We start from the raw sequence: 26,024 nt of genomic DNA on the forward strand, positions 1-26,024 counted from the left end.
TACTTTGCCTCCAATTTTGATTGAAGTGCTTAACAAATCCATGAAACTACTATTATATACCCTTGGAAAGTTTTTTTTTATTTTTTGTGAAATTAATTTAGTATCCTTATAATTAATTTTTGGCGAAAATACACTTTTAGTCCCCCCATTTTTGGCATATTCTCATTTTGGTTCCTAAATTGATTTTGTGCCTACCTCAGTCGCTAAAAATGAAAAGCCATTTCCATTTTGGTCCATGCCTTCAACCTAGTAACAAAAAATGCATACGTGGCAAATGGAGCACATTGCTGACATGTTAGATGCCGATGTGACTAATTATGGAGCTGACGTGATCATTGAAAAATATTTTAAAATGCCACATCAACATATACATTAATTAAAAATAAAAGAAAAAAAAATTAATTTCTCAATTTTAATTTTAAATGAAAAAAAAAAATACAATCTACTTAAAAATATTAATTAATTTTTTTTTTCTTTTCATTATTTTTGGAAGAACAAAAGTAACATGTTCTTCATGTTCTTCGAGGAAGAACATGTATGGCTGCCCAGAAAATTAAAATAATCAAGATTTTCTTTTCTTGCATTTTCTTAGCAAATAAACATGCAAAAATACATACAAAATCCCTATCCTCTACCGAAACCTCCAACAAATCAAACCCATAAATCCAGAAAAATCATCAAATCCACATGAAAAAAAAACCTAGAATTTTAAAACAAACGCAGCAGTAAGTAACAACAATCACAAAAGAAAACTTTCATCTCCTTCAATTTTGTAACCCAAATCCAATAGAGACATCTCTCTCTCTCTCTCTTTGAAACTTCATAGTGAGAGTATTCGATGATCATTTTTTGAGTTCAAACCAAAACCCAACACCAACCCAAATCGTTATGCACTGCATTTTTGGTCAATTGCCTCCTTGAATCCAACAACTCACATTACCAACCCCAACCCCACCAAAACGTGAGAGGCAGAGCTTAGGATCTTTAGTCATAAGTGTATGGGTAGATCAAAGAGAGAGAGTGAGCGACGCAAAGGTAAAACAGAGTGATCTGGAATGAAGAAAGAAGAAAAAGACCCATGAACCTAGCAAACCAAAACATTGAAACCCAGAAAATACCTTGCAATCTCGAGCCCAAACCAACAACGAACCTAACCAACAATCACCGGTCAAACCAACCAACCAACCAATCCTGCAATCTGAAACCCACATGAACAGATTAGAACACCAATCACCACCATTGCCACCAATCGGTCTGTCAAGCCACCGCAACCCCCGCCAACAACAAACCCATCCAATAATCCACCCCCACCCACCACCGGAGTAACCACCACTTCTCAACCACTACCACCGTTCTCAGCCCATCTCTTTCTCTAAACCCTGATCGAAACCAGATCCCAAAGAGAAAGCCGAAAGAGAGAGATCTTGATTTGAGGAAAAGCAAAGAGAGAGAGAGAGAGAGAGAGAGAGAGAGAGAGAACGAGATTTTGATATATGTTAGGGTCATATTTTATGTAATTGGCTAATCTTTTGATAAAATGCATTTTACATGTAATTGGGTAGATCTAATATGGATTTAATACATCAAGAAATATATTGTTTAAGCATATCAAGTGTTTGTATTAAAAGACATGAAGATTGGTCCAAGAAATAAGTAAAGAAAAGTTGTTCATTAAGTCTCGACAGATAACTTGATAGATGCTTGCTACCGAGACTATTGAGAGTTAATGTGAAGCTCGATAGATGGCTCGACAATAGCTTGATCTATCGAGAATTACAATTTTTAGTTTTTCAGATCTGAAATTCGGCTCAGGCTTATGTATTTGTTTAGGGTTTCTTCTATCACATCCGTAGAAATATATACGGCTTATTTTAAGAGCCATCATACACGAATACAGAGACCTAGAGATTTGTTTTCTCTATGAGAAGCTATTACGTTTGTACGCCATAGGATTTTGTAACCAAGTGCTTCCTGATCTTCATTATTAATGAAGTGAAGAACTTTGCAGCCAACAACATCGTTCAAAATTGCTGGAGTTAGTCACGTATTGGGATCTATGCAAAAAGTTAGTCACAGATTGGAGATTTGTGCATCAAGTGAAAGAAGGCTACTACAAGATCAAGTTCAATTAGGTATTGAAGCGAAGGTTCAACTGTAGGTTGATATTTTGAGATAGACTAGGGTAGTGGTAAGATTCCTTATATTTGTAACCACTTAATTGTTGATTAGTGGATTCTTGGGAGTGGTGACCTTAAAATCACCCGGTGAGGTTTTTGCCTTGTGAGAGATTTTTCCCATTTGTCAACAAATCACCGTGTCAATTTAATTTCCACTACATTTAGTTTATTTGATGATTTGTTGGTGCCTTCACGATTTACATGCAATTTAACCTAATTAATCAACTTAGGTAATGAAATTAATTAACTGAGGTCAAACTATCTTAACCCAACAATATGAGAGAGAGAGAGAGAGAGAGAGAGAGAGAGAGAGATTGATCTTAAAGATTTTCGCTTGGCTGTATGATCGAAGTAAATTTAGAGATTTTCTCAATCTTTAGAGATTTAAGCTTTAGAGATTTCTCCGTCTTTAAAACTAAAAAAGTAATTTTTTTTGTTTTTTTATTTTTTTAATTAAAATTAAAATTGAGGAAATAAAATTTTTCTGTTTAATTTTTTAATTAAAATATTGACATGGAATTTTTAAATGCCCAAGTAAATCTTATTAATAATATTTTAATGGCCACGTAAGCAAGCAGAACACTCTGTTTGTCACGTATGCATTTTCTATTACTAGGTTGACAGTAGAGACCAAAATGGAAATGGTTTTTTATTTTCAAGGACTGAGGTAGGTGCAAAATCAATTTATGAACTAAAATGAGAATAGGCCCAAAATGTGGGGACCAAACGTGTATTTTTGCCTTAATTTTTTAATTTTCCCTTCCCCTTCACTTACTATTTTCTCTTCTCTTCCCTCTCCTTCCATGCAACCAAACATAGGGTTAAAGTTAATTGTTTATTTTCATGTGACTAATTAAACTAATCATTTACCTTTCTTTTCTTTTTCCTTTTTTGAGAAACAATCATTTACCTTTCTAATGCAATACGCTACCACAAAACGTGCTAAGAAGTAGCTACCAGCACGTATAAATCGTGTGTTGGAATCAAATTAGTCATATTAAAAGTTTTTAAATTTTGTTTTTTGTTTTTTTAGACCTCTTAAAGCAGATTGTTCAACCTAATATATTAGCCAAGTGATTACTTAGGTTAATTATTCAGATCTAGGTCAAACAATAATAAATCATATCATGCAAAGCAGTGAAAAATAAATAACATCACGATGTAATGACCCAGGACAACCAATGAAACCAACAGTTTTAAGGTAAAAACCAGGGGAGGATTTGACCTAGCTATCCTCAAGGTAAAACAAATCTACTAATAGAAAATTGAAGTTTAACAAAAGATTTAACCCTAAATTTATTGCTACATCCAGTAGTAACTTACTGACACGACCACGTGCAAATTTCGAATCCACATGCTCCTTCTCTCTTGGATTTGTAGCACACAAGCACCCATGCTTGTGACTTTGAGATCCTACTCAAAGATTTCAGATCATGGCTTGTTGATCTATGCAGCAACTAGATTCCATTGGCACTTGATTGTAGATCTTGTTCCGGTAGACGCTTGTAGAGTTAGAAAGTACAGAACCTTTCAAATCTCACAGGAGTAACTCTTAAGTCTTCCAAGAGTCTTCAAAACGCGGCTAGGGTTTTTCATTTATATGTACGAGTGTTGGACCAAAACCCTAAACATTTTCACTAGCTTGGGCCTATTTAAAAATTCTGCAGAAATTATTTTTCTGCGATTCACGATCAGTTGAGCTTCACAGAAAATTAATTTTTTTCCTGTAGCTTGTATATTCTTGAGTTTTGACCTGTACAGCTTTGAGCAATGTCTAACACCTATCCTAGACATGTTTTTGTTCTTGGTTTGCCAACACTTACAAGTTGAAATTCTAGAAATTTAATCCTAAATCTTTAAAACCTAACAAAATTATATAAATTTCTTATAATATGAAATATTAACTAAATATTATTCAAGTCATATCAACTATAAACATTCCGATTTGAAGATGTTAACGTTGCCTTAAGTCTCAATCTGTTATAAAACAAATATAAGCATTAAGGCATTTGAAAATGTTAACATTGTCTTAAGTCTCAATCTTTTAAGATTGTACAAATACAACCACTATAATTGTACATATTATTCAAACTATATTTAAAATTTAAATTAATGTTGGATAAAATCTAATTTATTTATATGAGCTAAACGAGTTTGTGTTATCTTATCACAAATAATGAACCAAATAATTTCGAGTTGATTGTAAATTAAACAAGTTGACACAAAATTGACATTTCTTTGATGAAAAAATGGACTCAATTATCATGACAATATAGATCGACTTATTTTGGTATGAAACCCATTTGACTATAGCAAAAAACTTAACCTGTTTCGATCTCTATTTTTACACTATGTCTTAACTTGCAAAAAATTGTGTCATATTGCGACTAGTTTCAAATATCGTCAACCGCCTCTTTTTTGTTTTTTAATCAGTCAGCCTACATATCATAACTTTTTTTAATTATATATCAGCCTGTCTTCTACATACACACATTTTATGTTTTTTCTTTTTTATATAGAAAAATTTAATATAAAAGTAGTTGTAATGTGCCCCGCATTAATGAAGAAGGTTAATAGCATATAGTGTATATATATATATATATATATATATATATATATATATATATATATATATATATATATATATATATGAGCCTTCGAAGGGTTGCATGCAGAGCAAGTGAAGTAGTTAAGAAAGAATGGCTTCTAATCCAGGAATTCTCTCCGATTGGCCATGGAAGCATCTTGGAAGCTTTAAGGTGGTGTCTTTGTCTAATTCTTCCAAGTTACATCTCTCTCTTTGCACACACAGTCAGTCACACACATCCCACAAAATATTTGCTTTAAAGTTAGGTTTCTTGCCTTCTTGGTAGTCTATGAAGCAGGGGCAGAGACACAGGGAAGCGAGGGGGGCACCTGCCCCCTGACTCCTCCTAAAATTTTCTTGTCCATGTAATCTTAAATAGTTACTCACTAGCATAGAGAAAAAACAAAAAAAGGACTCCCACTTGGTTGAAACTTGAAAGTGATTCTGACAAAAAAAAGAAAGTAAAAAATAGTTTTCTCAAACATCAAACCATGTCACCTTTTCACCTATTTCACTGTTCTTGTATGTAGCTTTTGTCTTCCCCATGTTTGACACCAATTTCACAATTGTTTCCTTTTTTCTTTTCTATCATTATTTTTACCATTTTCACCATTAATGATACTTTTTATTGTATTTTATTGTTGAGTGATGTTACAGATGTTACAAATTTTACTACTTATATCTTACAAATTGGCACGTCACCAATCACAAAAAATAATTCTAAACATCTATTCATTATATTGTTTTAGTAATCACATTTTTACCACATCAATTTATAAATTTTTTATTGTAAATTTTGGAGTAACTATGAATTGGTTATTTTTGTTTATTTATTTTAATGATGTGAAATATATTTATTTTCTTATAATTTTTTATTTATTTTATTATTACTATCGATTAATATTTTTTAGATTAATTTTACTTTAAATATTGTCTTTCAATTTTGCCTCCTCTTAACCAAAATCCTGGCTCTGCTACTGCTGTGAAGCTTTCTTTTTGTTAGGTTTTATGACAATACTATATTTGGAGTCCTTTGTTTCTTGGATTCTTTTCTATGTATGTTGTTGTATTCTTTTTTCTGTGCCTCCTTGTAGCTGTTGGCTGTATTAATGTATTATGGAGTTTGGTCCATGGCTGCTACAACATTCTCTTTGTTTCAATATATTTCCTTTATTTAGGATGGAAAAAAAATTGCGTTTTGGTTGTTATTTTGTTTGTGAAATGTGACCTACTAGTACTAGGGCTTAGTACTCGATTTTTTGGTCCACCTTCGTGGACAAGTTCGGATTTGGACCACTAAGAAAGGAAAAATATACATACTTGCCTACCTATAACCTCAAAAGATGCACATGCATATATATACTTGAGTTTTGGGAGTATATATACATGTATAAATAGACTTGAACTTAAAAAAAGCTTAATTATGTCTTCTTCTTCTTTTTCTTTTTTTTGGAAAGAAACAAGTATATATGATTAAATGGTTTGCACTTCGTATACTAACTTCTCATTGTTTCATTCAATCGAAGTATTTGATATTGGCTCCATGGGCGGTACACAGCATATACTCATTCCTACTCAAGGAAGAGAGTGAAAGGGACCTTTTTTAACTTTCTCATACTCCCATTTCTATTATGGAGGGTGCTTCACAGCCAGATATGGATTAGTATTTCTCGTTACCGAAATGCAAAAGGCAACAACCTACTTGTTGACAAGAGTCTTCAATTTGAACAAGTCGACAGAGAGCAAAGTTGGTTAGTATTAATTTTATTTGTATACACACACACAAACTTTTTTTTTTTTTTTTTTTTGCTGAGAAAAAAAGGGGTAGGGGGTGACCTAAGTTGGCATCTTCTACCTGGATGTGACCATAGTAACACCCTACTCGCTGGACCTAAGCCCGTGAAAGTAGGGAATCTGAATAAACCATAACTGTGCACCTAATTCCATCAAGAACACACACAAACTATTTTTACAAGCATTTGATTTTGTCAATTTATTCACATATGTTGCACCTTACAAACCATTAATATGCAAGGTGCAACATATGTGAAGAAATTGACAAAATCTAATGCACATAAAAATTAAGTAGAAGTTGTAATCTTACGTCTTTTTTTGTTAATATGTAGGGATGACCAAATAGTTCTGGGTGGAATCATATCCTACCTCGTCAACACTACTGTGCCGGGGGCTTCACACTTTCCCATTTGGAGACTAGATGGAGTAATTCTAACAATTCTACTTCATGCGGGTCCAGTGGAGTTCCTCTACTATTGGCTTCATAGAGCATTGCACCACCATTACCTTTACTCTCGCTATCATTCTCACCATCACTCCTCAATTGTCACAGAGCCTATCACATGTAAAACCTATTACTATATGTCTTTATTGCATTTGCCTTTTCATGTATTATCATTAGTCACAAATTTATCAATTTTATCAATTAATACTTTACCTCACATTCATGCAAGTAGATGGGGCCATGAGAGGCTTTCAAAATAATTAAAAAAAAAAATGCATTATTATACATATTTACATGAGCTATAATAAAAAATATATATTATTATTATTATTATTGTAAGTGCACAATTGCACCTGGTCCCAAGAACAGTTATGGGCTCAGGCCCAATGAGCCTTAAACAATATGAATTTGTAGAGTGTGGGCTTGAAACCCAGGTTAGAAGCGTGTGAGGATTAAATGACAAACTAAAAAATTGCAAGTAATTGGAAACTACAAGGAATATCGTAAATCAGCTTCCTCGGATGTAAACCGAGAGTTGTTCTTATATTATATCTTTCTCTTTGTTTCTTTTTCTTTTTAGGTTACAAAAAGTCTGTCCCCTTTTTCTGTCTTAGATTGCTCTTTAAATACTACTCTTTTGAATACTTTGTACACGTGTTGCCTCACCTCCCCCTTAGCCTAGATATTTCTTTTCTTAGTGCCTTTGAATAGTAACCAGAAGTTTCTCTTCCACTGTTCAGGTGTCACTTCCCCATAAATGCGGCTAGGGTGGTAGGTGCAGGGTCTTTAATGTGGAGGTAGCAGCCTTTATCTTTGACATTTCTTCAACACCGGTGCTTCTGGGGCGTTCCAGGGTTCACCCCTCTTAACCATTGGCCTTAACCGTGTCATCCCCTAATCTTTACTATGAAATCCCGGGTCCTCCGGTGTCAGTATGAGGGGAAAAACGTCCTCGGCTGGATCTTCAGATCCTCGGCGTATGGGCCGACCCGTAGTACCAACAAACCCTAAACCCAAGAGCAGGTCGGCCCTCCTTAGCAAGACCCAACGGCCCATATTCTCATCAAGATCTTTTTACTCCCCACAATTATTATGGAAAATTATATCTTTACACACATTCAAAATTCATGTAAATTTTAATTTGTAGACTAAACAAATGTATACAATATTGTACACATTTGCATGAGCTATAATATTGTACACTATTCATAGAAATGCATACAACTAATTGTATGCACAATAATAATAATAATAATAATAATAATAATAATAATAATAATAATAATAATAATAATAATAATAATAATAATATTATTATTATTATTATTATTATTATTATAAATCAGTAATGTCCATGGTTGTCAAAATCACGATCTGAATCGTATGATTTTACGATCCCACCTCATTAAAAACATTTAGGATCATACTAGGATCGTAAAAATGGTAAGATCATATAAGATTGTAAGATCGCATGAGATTCTACCGATCCTACCAAAAATAAAAATTTTTGGGTTTTTTTATGGGATAAATTTTTTGTTTTGATGAGGCTTTAAGGGTTTTTATTTTTTTTTATGTTGTGATGGTATGACTTTTTTATTTATTTATAAAATTATGTTAACCTAAGCAAATGTTTTCTAATTTCTAGTTCACTTATAATCAAAATGAAGTAATATTTCATCATTTTTAAATAAAGAATTTGATGTTAGCTTTGCTACCTTTTAAATTATAATGTTGTTAAATTTGTTTGATCAATATACTAATTTGTGTTCTAATATTACTAAAATATTGTTTAATGTATAATTTTATCGTTTATGCTTGTATTTGTAGATTGATTGATTGATTTTTTTGAGCATGCTCTTTAATTGTTGCTAAGTAGTATAACTTGAATAGTTGAGTGTAAAATTGTATCTTGATGTCTTTTGCAACTCTAGTGTACAAATATATAATATCTACATAGATGATGAAATAAATAATGATAGTTAGGAATTTAGGACGGTGGTTATAAGACCTTTAGAATGAGAATAATTAAATGTTCACTTCACCTTAATATTCATCTGGCTTTTGGATTTCAAATTTTAGTTAACAAGTTTCCATTTGCTAACTTATTTTGGATTTCAAATTTGGAACTTAGAACTTGAAAAATATTTTCCATATTTTTTTATAATATTTTGCTATTTGATTGCTAATTAAACATGTATTGAACTTTTTAGATACATTGTGGCAAAACTTAAATATATTTGTTTCATTAGTATATAATTAGCGATGTATGTCATGCAAATTACATTATATGATGCAAATCTTAGTATTTTTATGGATGAATTTATAATTTACATGATTATTCAACAAACAAAGTCATTATCAATGTATTATTTGCTTTAAGTTTGAAAATATGTAAGATCTTACAATTCACAATCCAATTCTATGATCCCACCTACCTTCAATGATCTTACGTAAGATCCTAATTTTGACAACCTTGATAATGTCTCACAAAGTTGATGATCAACTTAAAAACTAAAAAGAGATCTAGCTTTTTGACATTTTATTTTTTATGAGTAAGTTTGATTCCAAAAGAGAAGAGGGAAGATTCAAACTAATAATAACCTTCATTTATAAGTTATGTATCATAACCGTTATGTTTATGCCATGGGCTTAATCATTTGTGCTACCCACGGAAGATATGTTGAGGTTTCGAACTTCCTTAGAATAACTTTGTTTTTTTAGAAGAATTCCTTATAATAACAGATTGGTGCGATAACTTACCATTGAATTCTGTAAATATTATATATGTAAATATTCAGTAAATTTTTTCATCTTCAAAGAAGTTGCATTAGCAAGTTATTATGTAGAATAATTTTTAAAGAATGGGTAAACTACACCCATAATATTTATCTCACAATCATATTCTTATATTTTCATAATGTTTTTCTTTTTTATGGCAGCTGTCGTACATCCATTTTCTGAGCTTATAATATATTACATGCTCTTTTCTATAACAATAATGACAGTCGTCTTGACGGGAACTGCTTCTTTAGCCTCTATTTTCGGTTATATGACTTATGTTGATCTCATGAACAACATGGGTCACTGTAATTTTGAGTTTATTCCAAAGTGGTTGTTCTCTTTGTTTCCTCCGCTCAAGTTTCTCATGTACACTCCTTCGTAAGTCATAACCCTTACCTTCTATATAATTCATTATTTAAGTTCTTACTTGTTTTATTATTTTTTTCTTTTCACACATTTATTTGCATCTAAAGACACACACATTTTTAAAAAAAATAAAAATAAAAAACGTGAAGAAAAAAATGTATGCAACTTCTTAAAATTTGGATTGTTCCAAAAATCACCAAATTATTTGTTAACATGACCGACTTCCAAAGGACAATGATTTCAAAATGGTATACTGAACTAGCTTATGAAAACAAGAACATAAATAATTATTAGTTTATGTAAATTTATCCAATGGATTGTAAACCAACTGGCATTCCATTTTCACCCATGGACATCGTGGTGGCATGAGACCATATTCTTGACAAATCTTTTTATTAGATGTAGATTTTGACATATCTAACGTTGAATTTTTTTTTTCTTATACTTCCACAATAATTGTAAAATTTCAAGACAATTAGAGATCAATAGTTGTTTCATTTTCATATATAGAATGTTTAAGTTCTATTTTTTTTTTTTTTAATCTTAAAATGAGGAACAAACAAAATGATAAGAATATCTAGGAACACAACTTAATTTTTGTCATAACTTTTACCACCACCTTAAAGATGAGTTTGTGAATTGATTCGGAAATAATATCTGTAAGTGCACAATTGCACCTGGTCCCAAGAACAGTTATGGGCTCAGGCCCAATGAGCCTTAAACAATATGAATTTGTAGAGTGTGGGCTTGAAACCCAGGTTAGAAGCGTGTGAGGATTAAATGACAAACTAAAAAATTGCAAGTAATTGGAAACTACAAGGAATATCGTAAATCAGCTTCCTCGGATGTAAACCGAGAATTGTTCTTATATTATATCTTTCTCTTTGTTTCTTTTTCTTTTTAGGTTACAAAAAGTCCGTCCCCTTTTTCTGTCTTAGATTGCTCTTTAAATACTACTCTTTTGAATACTTTGTACACGTGTTGCCTCACCTCCCCCTTAGCCTAGATATTTCTTTTCTCAGTGCCTTTGAATAGTAACCAGAAGTTTCTCTTCCACTGTTCAGGTGTCACTTCCCCATAAATGCGGCCAGGGTGGTAGGTGCAGGGTCTTTAATGTGGAGGTAGCAGCCTTTATCTTTGACATTTCTTCAACACCGGTGCTTCTGGGGCGTTCCAGGGTTCACCCCTCTTAACCATTGGCCTTAACCGTGTCATCCCCTAATCTTTACTATGAAATCCCGGGTCCTCCGGTGTCAGTATGAGGGGAAAAACGTCCTCGGCTGGATCTTCAGATCCTCGGCGTATGGGCCGACCCGTAGTACCAACAAACCCTAAACCCAAGAGCAGGTCGGCCCTCCTTAGCAAGACCCAATGGCCCATATTCTCATCAAGATCTTTTTACTCCCCACAATAGCCCCTCAAAACTCTAATTTTCGACATCCGAGGAGAAAAATAGGGTTTTGATTTGATGGGGATCCCCTCCACACACTTTAAAAATGATGGCACGTGTGGAAATCGTTTCGCGTCCCAGAAGATGCCATTTGGCGCTTTTATTTTCAAAAACGCGCGCATTTATTACTGTAAGTTACTCTTTGTCTCCCATGTTCAACGGTGAGATGGGCATCCAACGATCCTCGTTACTCCACGAAATTTTAGGCGGGACAAATATAATTACGAGGCCGCCTTTTCGCACGTTGTGACGCTTCGGGAACCTGCGCCTTCATTTAATTCATCAGGGATCAATCCCATCAAAACACCAACAATCATTCTTTACCAGCAGAAAACCGTGGGAACCTGTACCTTCAACCTTGTAAGTTCTTGCTCTCTCTATTCTTAGCCTTTTCTCCTCGGATACAGTCCTCGGCTGTCTTCATAAACGTTCTCCCTTTTAGAGTTTAACCTTTCGTTCTTTTCTAATGGGTAGGTTTAAGTGTCTAGTTGATACTGCCGCTGGGATGGAAGGCTTTAGGGCCAAATACCATATTCCCAGCGATGTAGGGTTAAAATATTGCCCGGCAGAAGCCGTGGCCGGTTCTAGGAAAGAGGGAGAGGTTATCATCCCTATGATAGCCTTTATAGAGGGTGGGATGACCCTTCCAATGAAACCTGTAACTAGGGAATACCTTCGCAACCACCGGTTGTGTCCCGATCAATGCCTCCCAAACGTTTTTAGAGTTTTGGGTAGTGTAGATGCTCTAAACGAGCAGATGGGTTTAAACCTCACATGGCACGATGTCGTGTTCCTATATGAGTCCCATAAACTTTCTAAGGTAGGTTATTATATTAAGTCTCGGTCCAAAGACCGTTAGGCTAATCTCCTGTCTGCCCAAATCCAACAAAGGCATGAAGGACGACTACTTGATCGTGTCTGGGAACTGGCACGACGGCCTCCACTGCCCAGTTGAGTGGGGGGATCCAGGTGCGATGCCGTAGGATTAATCTCCCCACAACACAACTTCTTCTAACACACACAGAAATGCGTATTCGTACTTACTTAAACTTGTTAAATATCTGTGTGAATCTGACCAGGTTTGTTTGTTTTGACGTCTTTTTTGCAGATAAGCAGCACGTGCGTCCTCGTCTGAGTCACTGTAACGTCGCAGATCTAAACCGAGTACTTCGCTCCGAGGTGTTCGTTAGCGAAGACTTACAACTCCGGGCTGCTCATCTTGTTCTAGGGTACACCCCCCTTTCCTCGGACTTCCAGGAGATAGAGAACGCCATAATTGCGGGCGACCGAAGACGAAGGAGGATAAACGTAGCTCGGCCCCACTTTCTGGACGACCGCGACCTCCCGGACGCTCCTAACACCTTTTTATACAACCAGCCTATAGCAGCAATTCCCCTTGCTGTGCACTCACAAGCAACTGTCGTTCCAGAAGAGCAGGTGTCTTCTTCGCACACACTTGACGACGAGATAGATCAATTCCATCTCGAAGACACCGAGAGACCTCGCGGGAACCAGTTTGTGGTACTTTCCGACGAGGAGGAAGAAGCCACCGAGGCCTCTGGAATTGCAGGGTTTGTGGTTGCCCTTCCCGAGGACGAATTTGAAGAAGACATGGGAAGAATGGAGGGTCTCCTCACCAATAGGGCTGCTAAGGTTGCAGAGAAAAAGAGGGGGACGTCTCAAGTTCCCCCATCTTTACCACCTCCCCCTCCTCCAGCTGAGCCAAAACTTCCAGCCGAGGATCCCAAGAAGAAGAGGAAGGGGGATAACAAGGGGACGACTAATAAGGACCCCAAGAAACCACGACAACAACTCCCACCGGCCCAGCAGCAGAAGCTGGACAAAGGCAAGGGCAGGGCCCGCTCGGTTGAAATCGGGGAATTCGTGGACGAGGCCGAAGTGCGCCGAGCACCGACCACCCGGTCCCCCGATCTAAGATCGGACGGCGCACCCATCTACCGCCGGTCCGGATAAGGGCGGTTCAACAAGGCCATGCCCACCACCCGGCCGAGGTTTTAGAACGCCCTCTCCTGCTGCCCAAGGACATGGAGACCTTGGAAAAAATGGGCCAGCCACAATTATTTCTCTCACTAAAAAGAGACTTAGCGCTGGTAAGTTTTTCCCTTTTTTTAGGAAGATTCCACTTTTAACAATACTTATAAGTAAGTTTGTTTTTTAATATTCTTAACTCCATCATCCTTTGTTACAGGCTATTCAGGAGGTCTTCGTAGCCGAGAAGTTTATAGAAGACACTCGGAAGGTAGCCAGAACTGAGCTCGAAATCAGGCTGGAAACTGAGAAGTCCTTGGGCACAGCCCTTGCTGAAAATGAGAAGTTGACCTCAGAGGTGGCTGATCTGAGGAGAGAGAAAAATGGGGTCGAGTCAAACTTGAAGACCATGAAGACCCAGATAGAAGGACAGCGCAAGCTCCTTCATGAAAGAGATGAAGAGCTCTCCCAAGCTCAAAGGGAGTGCTCAGATCTGAAGAAGGAACTGGCGTTGATGAAGAAAGAAGCCAGCTTCTTCCAACTCTCTCTTCAAGCTGCCAAGCAGGCGAGTTTCGAAGAAGGGGTAGCAACCACAGAGGAGCAGCTGACAGAGGAGTTCGCGGCTTTATGCCGCGAATACTGTCAAAAAGTATGGGGGGAAGCTTTAAACGTAGCAGGAGTTCCTCTATCTTCGGATTTGAGGAAGTCCGAGAACGTTTGGCTTCCCCTAGAAATACAGGAGATTGAGGAGCCTCCTGCTGCCACTCCTACCCCTGAGACAACTCTTCCTGCTCTACCTCTGGTGGTCCAACAGCAAATTCCTGATCCTACAGAACCTTCTGGTTCCAACAAAGAGAAGGAAGGAGGAGGGGATGCAGAGAAGGACTTGAGCCAGACAGTGGAGCCCAACGTCCTTCCATCGAAGACAGCAGATAAGGGGAAGCAAGTCTTGACTCCCTTTGAGCTGGAGTTGAGAAAGACCGAGGGCACCAGTACCTCTCAGCAAGACCCCCCTACCAAAGCTTAGGATCTATCTTTAGGACTTCTCCTTTTCCATATTTGAATTATATATATGTAATGTATATTTGACTGATTAATGAAGAACAATTTCATTTGCTTTTCACTTGGGTCGTATCTGTTTTTACTTTATTCTTTTTGTACTTATTACAGAAGTTTCTCTGAGTAAATAAATCTAACTCCAAGGATTGCACAATCATAACTTTCACATAATCACGCGCGTATTATTAAAGATTTAATAAAAGGTGACATGGTTAATATATTTGAACAATGCCTCGATTAAGAAGAAGAAGAGAGGACCTCATATAACAATTAAACCCTTATAATGCATAACACTGTTTCTAGTAGGATGTAAGATCTGAGGACCATTCCTTACACAAAGTTGCTTAACACTTAAAGATATAAAACTTAAGATCCAAGTTTACTAAACAGTAACGCATTAACATCCAGACATAATAAGGAGATAACTTTGATCAAAGTTGTAAGTTCAAATGTTAATTTTCCCAAAGTAGGAGGTCCGAGGACCCGACATAACTAAGGTTCTGTTTAACAAATGATAAGACATCAATTTCCACAAGGTTGGTGGTCCGAGGGCGACACTTAACCAAGTTTCTGTTTGATTCTTTAGAACAGTAACTTCAAATGTTAATTTTCCCAAAGCAGGAGGTCCGAAGACCCGTCATAACTAAGGTTCTATTTAACAAATGATAAGACATCAATTTCCACAAGGTTTGTGGTCCGAGGACTGCACTTAACCAAGTTTCTGTTTGATTCTTTAGAACAGTAACTTCAAATGTTAATTTTCCCAAAGCAGGAGGTCCGAAGACCCGTCATAACTAAGGTTCTGTTTAACAAATGATAAGACATCAATTTCCACAAGGTTTGTGGTCCGAGGACTGCACTTAACCAAGTTTCTGTTGGATTCTTTAGAATAGTAACTTCAAATGTTAATTTTCCCAAAACAGGAGGTCCGAAGACCCGACATAACTAAGGTTCTGTTTAACAAATGATAAGACATCAATTTCCACAAGGTTTGTGGTCCGAGGACTGCACTTAACCAAGTTTCTGTTTGATCCTTTAGAATAGTAACTTCAAATGTTAATTTTCCCAAAGCAGGAGGTCCGAAGACCCGACATAACTAAGGTTTTGTTTAACAAATGATAAGACATCAATTTCCACAAGGTTTGTGGTCCGAGGACTGCACTTAACCAAGTTTCTGTTTGATTCTTAAAAATGATAACTGCGAGCATCAGAGCTACTCATAACTTTGAAATATTAATTGACAAAAACTCATTTCATTAATAATAATACCTTCTAAGATTATTTACATTCCATGGACGTGGTACAATTCTTTCGTCTAGGTCAACTAACCTATACGACCCTATGCCTGCTACTGAAACAATGCGATAGGGGCCTTCCCAGTTGGGTCCCAACTTACCCCAAGCTGGGTTCTTAGAAGTGCCTACAACTTTCCTTAGTACAAGATCGCCTGGCGCGAGTGGCCTTAGTTTCACGTGGGCATCATACCCTCGTTTTAGCTTCTGTTGATAATAAGCCATTCGGACCATAGCTACCTCACGCCGTTCCTCAAGTAAATCAAGATCCTTTTCTAGGAGTCTTTTATTATTCTCTGGGCTAAAAGAACTCGTCTTTAAAGTAGGAAAACCAGATTCCAGTGGTATCACTGCCTCGGCACCATAAGTCATAGAGAATGGCGTTTCTCCAGTGGACCTGCGCGGTGTGGTCCGATACGTCCACAGGACATGAGGGAGCTCTTCTACCCATCTGCCTTTCGCATCGTCCAACCTCTTCTTGAGCCCGTTGACTATGACCTTGTTAACGGCCTCGGCTTGTCCATTTCCTTGAGGATAAACTAGGGTGGAATATCTATTTATGATACCCATGTCACCACAATACTTCCTAAAAGCCTTACTATCGAACTGGACACCATTGTCAGAGATGAGTGTGTGTGGTATTCCGAATCTAGTGACGATGTTTTTCCAGACGAACTTCTTGGAGTCAACATCTCTAATATTTGCCAAGGGCTCGGCTTCAACCCACTTAGTGAAATAGTCTGTTCCCACGAGAAGCCATCTTTTGTTTCCAGCAGCCCTCGGAAATGGCCCTACAATGTCCAAGCCCCATTGTGCGAAAGGCCAAGGACTGGAGAGAGGGTTGAGGACCCCTCCAGGTTGGTGAATATTAGGGGCAAACCTCTGACATTGATCACATTTTCTGGCATAGTCCTGAGCCTCCCTCTGCATATTGGGCCACCAATAACCCTGGGTCAGGGCTCTATGGGCTAAGGACCTTCCCCCAGTGTGGCTCCCACAAATTCCCTCATGCAGTTCCTCCAGTAATGAGTCTGTCGATTCAGGGTGCACACACAACAAATACGGTCCTGAAAAGGATCGTTTGTATAGCTTCTGGTCCTCGGACAACCAAAAACGCGGCGCCTTTCGACGTATTTTTTCTGCTTCAGCCCTGTCCTCGGGAAGGATGTCATTCTTAAGAAAGGATATGATCGAGTCCATCCAGCTAGGTCCAGGCCTTATTAGATGGATGCGAGGTGCATCGGCAATGACAACAGAGGGTTTTAGCAAATCCTGAATGAGGATAACCCTAGGTAAAACTTGAGCCGAGGTAGTTGCCAGCGTGGCTAAGGAGTCTGCATGGGTGTTTCCGCTCCGAGAGATATGGGTTAAGGCGAAGGAACCAAACTCAGTTTGCTGACGTTTGATCTGGGCCAAATATTCTTGCATTCTGGGGTCTCTAGCCTCCATGGTCCCCGTGACCTGGCCGACCACCAGTTGAGAGTCCGAGAATACATGGATTTCCTTACCACCCATCTTAAGTACCATCTGCATGCCTACCAGGACTGCTTCATATTCGGCCTCGTTGTTAGTAGCCGAGAAGGCCAATCTTAAAGATTTTTCAAAGACAATTCCTTCAAGAGATATTAGAACGAGTCCAATACCAGATCCTCTCTGATTAGCAGCCCCATCCACATAGACTTCCCAAATCGGAGACACCGCAGCTACGATTGCCCCCACTGATTTTTCACCCATGTGGGCCTCTTTCAGAGTTTCTTCCAGCAATGGCTCGGCAAATTCCGCTACCAGGTCAGCGAGGACCTGGCCCTTCACCGAGGTGCGAGGCTTGTATTTAACATCAAAAGCCCCCAGGATAGTACCCCACTTCGCTACCCTTCCTGTGTAGTCGGCGCTACGCAGCACTGCCTTGAGGGGCAACTAAGTCAGAACAACCACCGTGTGAGACTGAAAATAGTGGGGAAGCTTTCGCGTGGCATGAACCACGGCCAAGAGCGCTTTTTCTAAAGGTTGATAACGCACTTCAGCATCACCTAAAGACTTGCTTACATAATATACCGGTCTTTGCACCCCGTCATCATCTCTTATCAGGACCAGGCTGACCGCGTGGACGGCCACGACCAGATAAGCAAACAAAATCTCATGTGCCTCCGGACGAGACAGAATGGGTGGCCGAGAAAGATATTGCTTGAGCCGTTGAAAAGCTAACTCACAGTCCTCGGTCCATTGAAACCCTTTCCACTTGTTCAACAGTTGGAAGAAAGGGCGGCACCGGTCAGCTGACCGAGATATGAATCTATTCAAGGCAGCAATCATTCCCGTTAATCTCTGGATTTCTTTTGGGTTCCGAGGAGACTGCAAGCCCTGAATAGCCTTCACCTGCACCGGATTTACCTCTATGCCTCTATGAGTAATCATATACCCCAAGAACTTTCCAGACCCCACGCCGAAAGAGCACTTTGAGGCATTAAGGCGTAATTTGTACTTTCTCAGTATCTGAAAAGTGTCGGCCAAATCTCTCACGTGTGAGGGTATTGCTTTGCTTTTCACCACCATATCGTCGACATATACCTCAATGGTTTTCCCCATTTGTTGTTCGAACATTCTGGTCATCATTCTTTGATAAGTAGCCCCAGCATTCTTTAAGCCGAATGGCATGACTTTGTAATGATAATTCCCCGTCGGTGTAATGAAGGCCGTTTTCTCCTGGTCCTCCAATGCTAAGGGAATCTGGTGGTAACCCTGGAAGGCGTTCAAAAAACTCATCCGAGGATGTCCGACAGTGGCATCCACCAGTTGATCAATACGTGGCATTAGGAACGAATCTTTAGGACAGGCCTTGTTCAGATCAATGAAGTCCACACATACCCTCCACGTTCCATTCTTCTTTTTCACAACAACCGTATGGGCCAACCACTCGGGGTAAAAAACCTCTTTGATAGCACCAGCCCTTCTAAGCTTAAGAACCTCTTCCTTCACAGCCTCGGAATGTTCCATGGAGGACCGCCGAGGTGGCTGCCTTCTCGGAACGACAGCTGAATTGACATTTAAGTGATGACAAATGAAGCTCGGATCAACGCCTGGAGCTTCATAAGGATCCCACGCAAAAACATCAACATTGTCCTTCAAAAATTCTAACAATTCCCTCTTCTCTTGATGTGGCAAAAGTACACCGACTTGGAAGAACCTCTCTGGGTCATCGGCTACTGGAAACTTCTCCAACCCCTCACAATGTGCCTCCTCCCCTGTCACCATCCCAGATGGACCGGGAGCAGTTAATTGCTATAATTCCTTAGTAATCAGGGCCGAAGATTCGGCCTCCGTCTGATGCAGAACAGCAACCGATATGCACTGCCTGACCACCGATTGGCTGCCGAGGACCTCTTCAACACATTCTCCTGAGGGAAATTTAACTTTAACATGCAAGGTAAAGGAGACAGCTCCAAGAGCGTGCAGCCATGGCCTGGCAAGGATGGCTATATACGGAGAGTACGCGTCAACCACAATAAAGTCCACCTCAACCGTTTCTGAGCCGGATTGAACGGGCAAACGAATTTGTCCCTTCGGCACAACGGCTCTCCCTTCAAAACTTATAAGCGGCGAATCATAAGGAGTAAGATCTTCCAACCTCAATCTTAACCCCTTGAATAGATCAGGGTACATGATATCTGCACCGCTGCCCTGGTCTATCATCACCCTTTTCACATCATAGTTCCCTATTCTGAGGGTGACCACAAGAGCATCATCATGGGGCTGAATAGTCCCTATCTTGTCCTCCTCGGAGAAACCTAGGACGGGCAAGGTGCCCTTCAACCTCTTCGGCCTGCTACCCAAATCCTCGACCTGGGGATGGGAAACCGTCATCACTCTAGTGGGACCTGAGCCGGTCCTACCAGGCGCAGCGAAGATAACATTAATTGTTCCTAATGCGGGCCGAGATGAATTGTTCCTCTGGTTGTTCGAAACAGGTTGACTGCCCTGCCCATTAGGGTAGCACAGGTGCTGCTTCAGTTTTCCCTCACTGACAAGCTGTTCCAAGTGGTTCCAGAGGGTCCGACAATTCTCAGTAGTGTGGCCCACATCCTGGTGGTACTGACAAAAGAGGTTTTGGTTTCTTTTCGCAGGGTCCCCTGCCATCTTTCCTGGCCGTCTGAAGAAGGGCTCTTTACGAACTTTCTCCAGTAGCTGATGCACTGGTTCTCGGAACACAGTATTTACTGCCTGAGGTGCTGCCGAGCCGGATTGGCCGAAGTAATCCCTCCTCGGCTTGTTGTTGTGGTATCTATCCGACCTGAAATCCCTTCTCTCCTGCGGGATAACCTTCTCCTTTCCCTTCCCCTGCTGCTGGTCTTCCTCTACCCTCTTGTACTCATCAATACGATCCATAAGGCGGCGTACGCTGCGGACAGGCTTTTTCGTCAAAGACTTTCGTAGGTCGTGGTCAGTAGGAAGACCCACCTTAAAGGTATTAAGCGCCACCTCATCAAAGTCACCATCTATCTCGTTAAACATCTCCTAGTATCGGTCGGAGTATGCTTTCAGTGTCTCCCCTTCCTTCATGGCCATGGATAGCAGGGAGTCCAATGGCCGAGGGACTCTGCTACACGTGATGAACCGCGAAGCGAATGCCCTAGTTAGCTCTCCAAACGAGCCTACAGACCCCGATTTGAGACCGTTAAACCATCTCATAGCCACAGGTCCCAAGCTGGAGGGGAAGACTTTACACATCAGAGTCTCGTTGTGAGAGTGCACTGCCATCCTCTGATTGAAGTGACTCACGTGCTCCACCGGGTCAGTCCGGCCATTGTAGATGGTAAAGGTGGGCTGGGTGAACCTCCTGGGAAGCCTCCCCCTCTCAATCCTCCGTGAAAACGGGGATTTAGAGAGTTGGTGCAACGCCATACTCATGGTATCGTTGCCTAAGCCCCTAGAGCGAAGCTTCTTACGCCTGCGGGTTGGCTGGTCGTCCTCCTCACCGGAGGATGTTGCGCTGGTGGGGGAACACGACCTTGAACTGTAGCCAACTCCCCTATCCTTCTCTGAAGAAGAACTAGGCGAGGACGGGGAAACCTTACGTTTAGCACGGCGTAACTTCCTCTTCAAACGATTGATTTCCTTCTGCATGGATTTAGAACCTTCATCGTGGGTAGTGCTACCCCCACCATGAGTATGGCTGGCCCCTGGGTATTCTGTATGGACGCTTCCCTCACGATCCCTACGATGTTCAAGACGTTCGAAATGATCTTCCGGTTGTGATCCTTGTGACTCTGCATGGTGAGAGCCTAAGCCTGCCATAATATCCCTAACTCTTCTAGACTAGGTTTCCCACAGACGGCGCCAATTGTAAGTGCACAATTGCACCTGGTCCCAAGAACAGTTATGGGCTCAGGCCCAATGAGCCTTAAACAATATGAATTTGTAGAGTGTGGGCTTGAAACCCAGGTTAGAAGCGTGTGAGGATTAAATGACAAACTAAAAAATTGCAAGTAATTGGAAACTACAAGGAATATCGTAAATCAGCTTCCTCGGATGTAAACCGAGAGTTGTTCTTATATTATATCTTTCTCTTTGTTTCTTTTTCTTTTTAGGTTACAAAAAGTCCGTCCCCTTTTTCTGTCTTAGATTGCTCTTTAAATACTACTCTTTTGAATACTTTGTACACGTGTTGCCTCACCTCCCCCTTAGCCTAGATATTTCTTTTCTCAGTGCCTTTGAATAGTAACCAGAAGTTTCTCTTCCACTGTTCAGGTGTCACTTCCCCATAAATGCGGCCAGGGTGGTAGGTGCAGGGTCTTTAATGTGGAGGTAGCAGCCTTTATCTTTGACATTTCTTCAACACCGATGCTTCTGGGGTGTTCCAGGGTTCACCCCTCTTAACCATTGGCCTTAACCGTGTCATCCCCTAATCTTTACTATGAAATCTCGGGTCCTCCGGTGTCAGTATGAGGGGAAAAACGTCCTCGGCTGGATCTTCAGATTCTCGGCGTATGGGCCGACCCGTAGTACCAACAAACCCTAAACCCAAGAGCAGGTCGGCCCTCCTTAGCAAGACCCAACGGCCCATATTCTCATCAAGATCTTTTTACTCCCCACAATATCCTATTAACACAATTTAACATAAACATGTAATTAATGGTAAGATCTTAAAGATATCAATCTAATAAAAAGTTACTATGTATCAAGATACTGATAACACCTTTTCCCAAAAGAAAGAAAGAAAAAAATGATCGTGCCCATTTAATATGTGAAACAGAAGACCACCTCATTCTATATGAGAATTCTAAATATAAAATTTTAAACTATAAATAATCATTTATCTCAAGAATTTAAATTTATAGAAAAATGGTATATTAACTTAAGTACTTATTAAATATTCTAACAATTCCACTTATCGCAGGTTTCACTCTCTGCATCATACACAATTTCGAACCAACTACTGTCTTTTCATGCCTCTTTATGATTACATCTTTGGTACTATGGACAAATCCAGTGACACACTATATGAAATTTCTCTCAAGAAAAAAGAAAAAGTGCCACATGTAGTGCATCTAACACATCTCACAACACTAGACTCGATCTATCATTTGAGGCTTGGACTTTCTTCCTTGGCCTCTAGCCCTCACACCTCAAAATGGTACATGTGGTTAATGTGGCCCCTAACATTATTGTTTACGATGTTAACATGGATTTATGCTCGTACATTTGTTGTTGAGAGGAACCAGTTCAATATGCTCACCTTGCAAACTTGGGTCATCCCGAAGTATAGTGTACAAGTAAGAAAAATCTTCACCACCAGCTCTTAATTTTATAATTTTGTTAGATGTTTCTTCCCCAACTTAAACAAGCATTTTCATCGTGTATAAAGTAATCTTGAAGGTAACCAATGTATTCCAAATTAATTTTCAACCAATAATTATGCTATTTTGCTTACCTATTTATATACATATTGGTACAGTACTTTTTGCGATCGCGTGAGAACTCTATCAATGATTTGATTGAGCAAGCCATACTTGAAGCGGATAAAAAAGGCGTCAAAGTGTTAAGTCTAGGTCTCTTGAACCAGGTAAGTATCAGTTTTCCCTTTTTCTCTATGTAATTTAAAAATAAATAAAAAATTATTTTCGTATATCAGAATTAGTTATTAGAGCATTCACATCAATTCATGCAAAAAATTTGTCTATTTTAGCATAAACCTTTTTTTTCTCTATTTTACATACTTTTTGAAACACTTCAAATCAGATTATCTATTTTACATTACATTTCATTATGATATCAAAATTTTTTAATTGTTTCTCTATTTTAACATACAACAACTATCATTCACTATTTTCCTTCATTCTTGGGATATGTAAAGAAATGATTAAAAACAAAATGTATAATAAATAATGTCTGTGTAAATTTACACAGTTATTGTAGTAACCATGTTTTTTTACAATTTTTGCTTGAATTGATATAAGTGAATTTTGGACTTAGTTGGCTAAAATGTGATACTTTTTCTATTATACAAGCATTGATGCAAGTGCTCTTAATTAGAGACTTAATTTACTAGCTCAGTGGGACTTCTTTCTCATGTGAAATATTGGTGGCCTTAAATTCGTTCTCTCTTACAATGGTGTTAGTGAGATAATAACTTAGAGAGATTAATAAAATCTTATATAAAATTTAGTGACACTTAATCCAAAAATTAAGAAGAATTTGACTTGATTATATTATATTTATTCTTAAATTTCTTTCCATTCAAAATTTTTTTTTTTGGGTATATGGGGCTTCTAGTAACATGTGTATACTACAACCAACATACTCATATTAGGAAAATTCTTAGGTAGTCCCGGAGTATAGTGAAATGGTGTTCCCTCTTCTCACATTCATGGTAGGCCCCACTATGAATTTAATGAGCAGACCCCACTATGAATGTGAGAGAAGAGAGCACCATTTTCCGTGCTCCGGAACTACCTAAGAATTACTCCTCATATTATAGGTTGATACATGATATTATCTCTCTCTCTCTCTCTCTCTCTCTCTCTCTCTCTCAAAATACATCCAATGTTTTGTAGGGGGAGAAACTCAACGGATATGGTGGAGTCTATGTCAAGAGGAATCCTCAATTGAAAATAAAGGTGGTAGATGGAAGTAGCCTCGCAGCTGCCATTGTGCTAAATAGCATTCCCAAAGGGACAACCCAAGTGCTCCTTCGAGGCAAAATCACTAAGGTTGCCTGTGCAATTGCAGCTGATTTATGCAAACAGGGCATTCAGGTATGTTTAACCCCTCATATTCAGACCGGTACTCATAATTGGAACATTATTTTGAAAGCAAAAAGTGCAGCCCCATTACTTATCCTTTGTTTCTCACATAAGCTTTAGATACAGTCCTGGTATTTGATTTAATGTTTCATATAACCAACCAAGCATCAAATTCTACGTTCATATATTAGCAGGGGTTATAATTAGTATTGGAGTCTGACACTTTTTTCAAGGGGTCAAGCTAAAAGTAATAAAAAATAATGATGCATCAATCATTTAGATAAGCCTATCTATTTGCCTGAAAATATATCTTGGATATATACAAACTGAATTACGTATGCCATAAAAATAATAAATAAATAAAAAACAAAAATAAATAATTTAGTCATTTATAAATGTAGTATAATTTTAATTTTTTAAAATTTAAGAGAACTAATAGTTAAATTTTACATCTAAATTTTTATTCTTTATGGAAAATATGAGAGGGAGGAAGAATTTAAATAGGCCAGGGGGCTCATGGCCAACCATAGCCCCCACTGCTTAGATATATGTTTTCAAATTTTTTATTTTCTAACATGTGTTGAACTCATTTTAGGTAGCTACATTACAGGAGGATGAGTACATGAAGCTTAGCAAATCGGTGGAGATGAGCTCAGAGAATAGTTTGATCCTTTCCAAAAGTTACAGTCAAAAGGTGAACCATAAAATACTTTTCCTGATCCATTATCTCAACCTTTATAGTTAGTTATAACATATAATATTTGTTCTTGTTACCTTATTCCTAAAGATTTAAATTATTATTCACAAATTAATTGAGATCATTTAATTTCTACACCTAAAAATTTTACTATCTTACAGATATGGTTAGTGGGAGATGGATTGACTGAAGAAGAACAGTTAAAAGTGCCAAAAGGAACATTATTTATTCCTTATTCACAATTTCCACCAAAGAAATTTCGAAAGGACTGCCTATACCATAGCACACCGGCAATGTTAATTCCCACTTCTCTTGAGAATGTCCACTCTTGTGAGGTTCGTAATATTACTCTAAATGATGTTTTGTCTTGAGCATTTACATTCAACTTTACAAACTATAACCAAATTTTAAAGTAAAAGCCACTTTTGAGTTTTGATAGAGCACTCTCTCCAAGCACCAACATAGTGCAAAACTATGAATATTTATAGAAAGCTTTAAATTTGATCGCAGAACTGGTTGCCAAGAAGGGTGATGAGTGCTTGGCGTATAGCTGGGATAGTGCATGCATTAGAAGGATGGAATGAGCATGAGTGCGGTTACACGATGTCCAACATGGAGAAAGTTTGGCAAGCAAGTCTTCAACATGGGTTTCAACCTTTGATGTTCTCAAATGGATCTAAATACTAGCTTCATAAGAATATGGTGGTGTATATTAATAAAAATAATAAATTAAAATTTCCTATGGAATGTTGGTGTATTTTAATAAAAATAATAATTTTCATAATTTTGTTGTTACAAAATTTATTATGGAATGTTATGCCACATTAACTAAATGAGTTGTTTAAAAATATTTGTATTACATTAACCCTGGCATCATTATCTTTCTAATTTATTTGTCATTATGTTGTAACTATAAATATAATGTATTCGTTTTTTTTAACTGGTTAAAAATATTAGCACAAAGAACACGTTAGAGCATTCGCATCTATTTGTGTAAATATTTTTTACTACTTTAGTATAAAAATCTTTTTTTAATTTTATATAACCACTTTAATTTTCAAAAATACTCACATTATATTATCTATTCTATTATCTACTTTATTAAAATATCAATTTTTCGTGATTTTTTAATTGTTTATCTATCTTC

The 26,024-nt window shown here is 38.2% G+C and overlaps 1 pseudogene; it reads left to right on the forward strand.

The window, feature by feature from the left end:
* The first annotated feature begins 4,856 nt into the window (after positions 1 to 4,856).
* On the forward strand, positions 4,857 to 25,564 carry LOC142644666 (very-long-chain aldehyde decarbonylase CER1-like; annotated as a pseudogene).
* The last annotated feature ends 460 nt before the right edge of the window (positions 25,565 to 26,024 follow it).

The sequence above is a fragment of the Castanea sativa genome, chromosome 7 (genome assembly GCF_040712315.1).
Source record: "Castanea sativa cultivar Marrone di Chiusa Pesio chromosome 7, ASM4071231v1".
NCBI classification, from domain to species: Eukaryota; Viridiplantae; Streptophyta; class Magnoliopsida; order Fagales; family Fagaceae; genus Castanea; species Castanea sativa.